The 7732-nt window shown below is 35.3% G+C and overlaps 1 long non-coding RNA gene across 1 annotated transcript; it reads left to right on the forward strand.

Moving 5' to 3' along the window:
* The first annotated feature begins 38 nt into the window (after positions 1–38).
* Positions 39–3508, forward strand: LOC117105751. Its single transcript, XR_004444939.1, has 2 exons — positions 39–237; positions 620–3508. It is a non-coding gene; the product is annotated as an uncharacterized LOC117105751 (long non-coding RNA).
* Positions 3509–7732: the final 4224 nt, after the last annotated feature.

Genomic DNA, 7732 nt, shown 5'->3' on the forward strand with positions numbered 1-7732 from the left:
AATACATATAATCCAATCGAACCTCATTTGTTATAAGAGATGTCTGAATATGATTATGTATGAGCCAAAATTTATCCTATTAATTTCTATTTAAAATCTTATATTCTATTTTTGTTTTTTTATCTCAGAACCTTGGACTATGAATTTTAGCCGGTCACAAAAACGAAAGTATTTCTTCAACTTGGTTACAAACGAGTCATTGTTTGAATGCCCGTCAGATTCAATAGCATCGTTTAGGTAAGATGTTCACGGTGATATTTTAAATTGTTTAATTTGTATCTCTCCCAACATTGACTGAATCGTTGCTTTTTGGGCATCTATCTATCCATCTTTTCAGATTATTTGCTAATGTGGAATGCCAGTGATTTTTCCCTTCTATCCCATTTACATTTATCTTTCCATCTCTTTTTCGTATGCACCAGTATTGTCACTTTCCAACAAATTTACCAAATTCCATTTGCAAAGATAGTAAACTATTAAGTAATTCCACATATTATTTTCCATTAAAAAACTTGTTGTCTATGGCAACGTGGCAGATGACCACAGCTTTACACCAGATTTAAGTTTATATACATTTACACAAATATTTAAAACTACTTTTTTTTTCATTTGCATACAGAGATTGCCACAAAACAAGACTGTTATGGAAATGGGAGGATGGAGTAGTCGTACATGACGTCCAGAGCAATAGGGACGAACACAAGCTATCTAAGGATGACATATTAAACTTTGTGCAACGGAAAATACCAAGATGAAACTACGTAAAAAATCAGTGAGCTTAAAAATTGGTCAGAGGGTATAAAGTTTGGCTGGAATTCTTAAGTGAATTTCGATTTGAAACTGAGGGCTGTGTGCAAACTCTGACATTTCCAGTGTGCTCGCAAAAACCTTCATGCACTGCTTTTACACCGCTTTATGCTCAGCTTTTAACATCATTATTTTTACTGATGATAAGTATTGAGCCGTAACAGCAATGGGTTTCTAGCCAAAGATAGTAAGCGGGGCACACACATTTAGGGTTTTTAATGTATTTTTGCAAGCTGCAAGAAAATTGCCATCAGGTCTTATGTTGCCTGCCAGTCACACGTTGCCCTCTTCACTTAAGCTCTTTGTTTTAATTGTATTATTACCTTTGCTTTCATGCAGGTAACTTTTATGGGAATATCATTTTAAATGATAGTTTTTTATGATTCAAATCAGTTCAGTATCGGTATTTATATTTACATTATCTCATGTAATGATGAATGATTGTAATAAAAATAATTAGAATAATTATGGTAATATTAAACATGGATTGTGAGGTGAGGGGATTGTGCTAGGCTTCCCGACGGGAGGGTTTGTGAACCCATTGTTGGAGGCTTGGACCCCTTGTCAGGGAGCTTGAACCCTTCGTCGAAGAATTCCTGGCGCCGCCCCTGCAGTCAATATGTTGTGTATTGTTGAAGGATTATAACTAACAATCAATCAATCACTCAATCAATAAGCCAATTCGTAGTTTGAACTGCACATGCTCGTATCTAGGGGCGGATTTAGGGTCAAATTTACTGGGGGAGGGGGAGTCAGGATTATGAGGGCCCAACTTTACCATGGTCAACTCACTATAAGGAAGGGCGCAGATGTGTTTTTACACTGCGTTGTGTGGGAGAGGGGGGTGGGACATTTCGTGAGTCCACAATTTGAAGAAATAGTAACATCTACAGTAGATGGCCGGAAATGAGACTTTTATATTAAATTTGTATAGTAATATTCACCACATCACCATTGTAGTCAAAATGAAATGATCTTTTATCAGCAGTTTTTGGAAACCATAGAGATTTCATTAATGTGTGATGTGCCATAGAAAATAAAACTAATAGAAAAATTGTTTGATGTATTCACTTTACCTACTTCAAAGCCATGAGTCCACATTCACCTCAGTGGGGCTGAGGTGCAAAAATTTGGGGAAATAGTACCTCTAGATGCCTGGAAATGACATTCTTATACTGTATAGGAAAATTCATCATCACATTACCATTATAGTCAAAATGGAGCGCATTGTAGGCAATGGTGTATCTAGTCTTGGAATGGGGATGCTGGCGCCAGTAATTTTTGGAGTGGCGTGCGCATCCCTCCTAGATACGCCACTGATTATAGGTAATTCAGACGATTGTGGGCTAGAGATACCGGTATCTTACTTTAAGATAAGATGTACAGTATTCTGGTTGTACAGCGCTCCTTTAAACCCTGGGTCATTGATACATCTTTTGAATTTGTATTGCTGTCGAACCCCCTTTTTATAACATGTTGGGGATGTGTCATATTTCTCTCTTTCTTTCTCCCTTTATAATCTGCGCCCATGGGCACACGGGTCCTGAAAGGGTAGGTCTGAAATTTGTTTTTGCTAGGCAGCTCAAAGGGGGTCACGACCTCTCACGCCCCTCAGATCCGCCAATGGTATCCAAAGTTAATCAACATGAACCTATGTTGTGTGCATTGTGTGTATGCGTATGTCGACTGACCATGATACGGGCATGCGCAGTACAAACTACCAGTTAATCAATAAACCAAGAAACCTATCAATCAACATGTTGGGTGATCTGAACCATCAACCAGTAAATCAATCAAACCATCAATCATCATAATGGGCGGGGAAAAACTGTCAGTGTCAGGCAATGGGATTGCGTGTGGCAGGCGGCCTTAGCAGTATAGAGGTCAGTCAGGCTAGAGTGGCATTGATCTTAAGTCCGACTACTATAAAGGGCATTTATGTTGTATACAGCAACATGTGCTGCACTGAATTTGTATTCCAAGTACTTTTCCGCTAAGCCCGCTCCTTATATTGTTGCTAAGGTCCCAAAACACGATGTGTAAAAGCATACTGACACGTGCGTTTTTGGGACAGCACTGTCTTTGTTAGGACATGCGCGTGTTCCTGACCCTGTTCGGATTGGTCAGTTGTTAAGTTTGATTGACACTCCAGAAAGCTTCACTGGTTCTGTTGATTGCTGTGTTGGTTGTCAGTCATTCATTTATGGAATATGTAGACTGAATGGATGCAAGAGTTTGAAAGTCAATTAAACCCATTCTTTTTCTAAATATATTTTGACAAATAATTTCTTTGATTGTATTCAGTAAACGTGGGAAGTAAATAGACAAACATTATTAAAATCGGTGAAAATGAGAAATCTGTGTGAAGAAATGTCCCCAACCAGGATTCTAACCCAGACTTTTTAGCCAACTGGGGTACTGGGAGCATCTGGAAGATGCATAAGAAGAGGGCGCATCATATTAATCTCTGTTTCAAATGATACTAGAGTTGTATCGGCACATCATAAGTGTGAAATCAATTGACTCTAATGACAATCTGATTCCAACTTCCTACCACACTAAGCTTTTGGACATCAAATTTTTCATGACATATTTTAATCATCCTAAACAAATTTTAGTTCGAGTATTACTGTGGCCTCGTGTTTGACATACTACACAGCTAACAACAAGTAATGACGACCGAATAAATGCTGAAACTGAACTTTTGTATCTGAATAGGCTTATGTATTTATTCTTTCTTTTCGCAGCACAGTTCGGGTCGCTCACTCGATCATCGTTATGGGAGGAAAATCCCATATTTTAAAAATCACTTATTCAATAAACATATAAAACACATTACAATTGATAAAAAAACATTTAGAAAACTCCCTAAGGTAACATTCTTAAAATAGATGACAAGGTGGGGGATTAAAGCTAAACAGATTAAAAGGGAAGACAGAGGAAAAGAAAGAGAAAAATTACAGACAAGGAGAGAAGACAAGTATATAAAATTATTGCGAATATAAAAATAATAAATTGCATTTGAAAATCATTTGATGAATAATATATTCTAAGTTATGTCCAAAAGAATCAGAATTACAGTATTATACACCATTTAATAAAACGTAAATACCTATTTCAAAATGAAATCTAACTAAAATTCCTTAATTTGCCAACAATTACGTTAATTTGCATATTTTGTTTTTGTTTATTTACCAACTTGAACAACAAAAAATTCTCGATATAGAAAGACGCTGGTGGCACTCTCCGAAAGTTTCTAACTAGCTTCTAACACTAGGAAAATGATAAATTAGAGGCTTGCGGCAAGTATATATATAAAAAAAATGTATATAATATATATTATATATATTTTCGACAACCTATACTAATTATGTATACAGTCTATGCATTTGTTTGGTGTGTTCAATATCATTTATCCGTACCATTCACCTCTAAGTCTGTTCATCTTAGTATCAAACACTTATATTATGTGCATATTTTAGTCACTGGTACGATTGGATAGGCGTGTAGGGTCGAAGAACACAAAACATACCGATATTTCAATCACCAATTATATGTTATTAATCGTACACTAAAATACCAAATAGTAAAATATAGATATATTCCGTATTAAGTAATTTAGCTAAATACACATTAATCAATCAATTCAAAAAAGGAATTAAATTTTTCAATATATTCTTAACCATGAAAGACAGTATATTTTAAGGTAATTGAAAACAACACCCCATCATCCTGCTTCATGTGGTTAATAACGGCGGCGTAGGATGAACGAAATCAGCAACGCTGCACAAAGGCCCACTGCTGCGTACGCGTAAGTATGGCTCGCAGGAGGTCGATTTTCTTCAAAAACTTGTTGAATTTCATCTGCATTGTAGCGAAACCTGCAAAGTGGACAGGTTGTGTGTGTTTCAAACCACTTCATCAAACAGTCTTTATGTATGTATCCACCACATCTGCGACATCTGCAGCATAGGCGTTGTCCCAAGCGTTCGCAGTCGATAGCGCATGTGTCGAATGGGTTCATGATTATCTGGAAGTAATAATAAATAAAATTATTTTATTATAAAAGCTTATTGGCGAAAAGAATTCACTCTGATTATTTTGAAATAGGAGTCGATGTATTTAATACTTACGATCAACCACCCGAACCTCCACTTTTATAGGCGGGGCGTCTTGGTTGTCTTTATCCCAGCAGGTGTAGATTCCAGAATGTTCAAGTGAGTCAATTACATAATATATCTTCTTTGAACCAATCAATATTCTATCTCCATGAACCTGTAGTTGAGTTCTACCAGTAAAAGGCTCAAAACGAAGCTCAGCGTCATCTTTGACTCCACATTCAACTTTTAGTTTTGCGCCCTCCTCAACATTCATGATATAGGAACTGTTCGGTGCAACTTGACGTGGGAGCGTTTTGTACCTGTCTCTTATACACATCTAGATGTGTATAAGAGACAGGCTTGTAACATATATATTATAATATAGAGCTGTAAATAAATTTAATTCAGTATCTAAATATAGTTGTTATTGCAGTGGGAATCCCTACATTCTTTGGTCATAAAATCTTTCAAATGATCAGCCTACTGTACAAACTGTAATTCAGTGTTTGGACCAAAACATAACACACAGCTCAATGACTTTGGATACAATTAGGAACTACAATAGATCTATCTAAGTAAGCATATACAGATAAAAGTTTTTGACCAAGATTAGGCCTATCTTAATTAATATTAGTATTTTTAGTAGTTAGGACGGGTGTCTAGAAATGACATTGCTTATTCCAAAAGGAATGAGACTAGACCTGTTGGTTCTATTCTACAATGGTAGGCCTATTACCATGTTTAAAAAAAATATGAATTATAAGGTTCATCTTAATAATGACATCAAACATGTAACATGACTATAAAGTATAATAGATCCGTTATTATACTATTATAAAAATATTACTATTATAAAAATAGTGAATGTTTATGAGTGCAATCGGAAGGATATTTATGTTTGATAGATCGACTGTTCCATTCGACTGTTCCATTTCCATGGTGCGTGACGACATGTGGTAAATAACCAATGTCACGTGATACAAAATCCACCAATCAAATGACAAGGGTCTATTTAGGCGTGTTACGAAACACATATTTTTATGTATTATCACTATCAATATAATTGCCTATTTTTCACACACATTTTAAATTGAATATTTGCGTGCAACGTCTTATATTAGGTCCATGCACGAATCGTCATTTGCGCACAGTACGTGCATTTAATTGGGGTGCAAGTTACATTTATCATGAATGATTGATCTAAGTTCCAATGAAGTTTTGCATTATGCCTTAATAAACATTATTAAACAATCATTCAATCAACTATAATAAGCAATAATAATAATAATAATAATAATAATAATAATAATAATAATAATAATAATAATAATATATTTAAGCAAGTTTATACAGAATTCATAAAGTTCTTGACCGAAGATTAACCTAATTAGTGTTTTTAGTATTTAGGAGGTGTGTCTTGAAACGATACGCCTATTTCAAAAGGAATGGCACTATGTACCTGTTGGTACCGTACTACTTTACAATGTCAAATGGTATTTCCAGTGGAAAAATGAATTATAAGGTTAATCTTAATAATAACACAGATGCCTCTATACACAAACGCCAATTAAACGGGAAAAATATAGTCCGGAGTTACCAAACATTCTCATCACTCAAATTTAAGTTTATGCAAATTTATTAAAAATATACCTAGAAATATTTTTTTCACTTGTGTTCAGATATTGTCACAAGACAAGACTGTTATGGAAATGGGAAAGATGGAGTAGTGGTTACATGACGTCCAGGGTAATAGGGACGAACACAATCTATCCAAGGAAGCCATAAAAAAAATACCAAGATGAAATTACATAAACCGCCGGTGGGCATAACAATTGGTCGGAGGGCATAAAAACTGGTCAGAGGGCTTAAGCGAATTTTTTATTTAAGACCGAGGGCCGCACACATACTTTGACACAGTGTGCTTGCAAAAACTTTCATGCACCACTTTTATACCGCTTTCTTTGCTCAGCATTTAACATCATTATTTTTACTGATGACAGATATTGGGCCGTCACAGCAATGGGTTTTTTAGCCAAAGATTATAAGCGGAGCACACATATTAAGGGTTTTTACTGTATTTTCGAGAGCAGCAAGGAAATTGTATTTTGTATAAATAACAGCAACAGACCTTTCCGCTAAGCTCCGCCCCTTTAATATAAGGTCCCAAAAATTGACCATGTAAAAGCATACTGACACGTGCGTTTGAGGGAAAGCACTGGTTTGTAGGACATGTGCGTGTTCCTATGACTTTCTGATTGGTCAGTTGTTAAGTTTGACTGACACTCTGGAAAGGTTCACTGGTTCTGTTGATTGCTGTTTTTTGTTGTCAACCATTAATTATGTGTAGACTAAATGGATGCAAAAGTCAGTTAAACCCATTTTTATTTATTTTCAATATACTTTGACAAATCATTTCTTTGATTGTATTCAATAAACGTGGGAAGTAAATAATTAATAAGAGTACGTTTTGTATAAATATTTAATATAAAAATAACGCTAAAAAGAAAAGATCGACGTTTCGACTCCTTCATGGTGTCATTTTCAAGATCAAATGATGAAGTAAAAAATATACAGCAACTATAATCAAGAGAAAAAAGCTAATCTACAATGTCAAAGTTCATAACAGTGGGATATTAATCCCTGTGTTAGATAAAAAAGCTTTGCTTTGACAGAGTCACATTGTTTATTCAGACTGGGTTAATTGTCTAATAAATAGCATTTCATGAATGAGACAGTCAAATTTGTTCCTACATTTCTTTAAAATGCTGAAACATGACTCAATACTGCTTGGGCTGATATGATGGTCCTTAGCATGTTGTCCTAAC

The sequence above is a fragment of the Anneissia japonica genome, unplaced genomic scaffold (assembly GCF_011630105.1).
Source record: "Anneissia japonica isolate Jap-2015-1 unplaced genomic scaffold, ASM1163010v1 scaffold287754_len4335492_cov202, whole genome shotgun sequence".
Lineage (NCBI taxonomy): Eukaryota > Metazoa > Echinodermata > Crinoidea > Comatulida > Comatulidae > Anneissia > Anneissia japonica.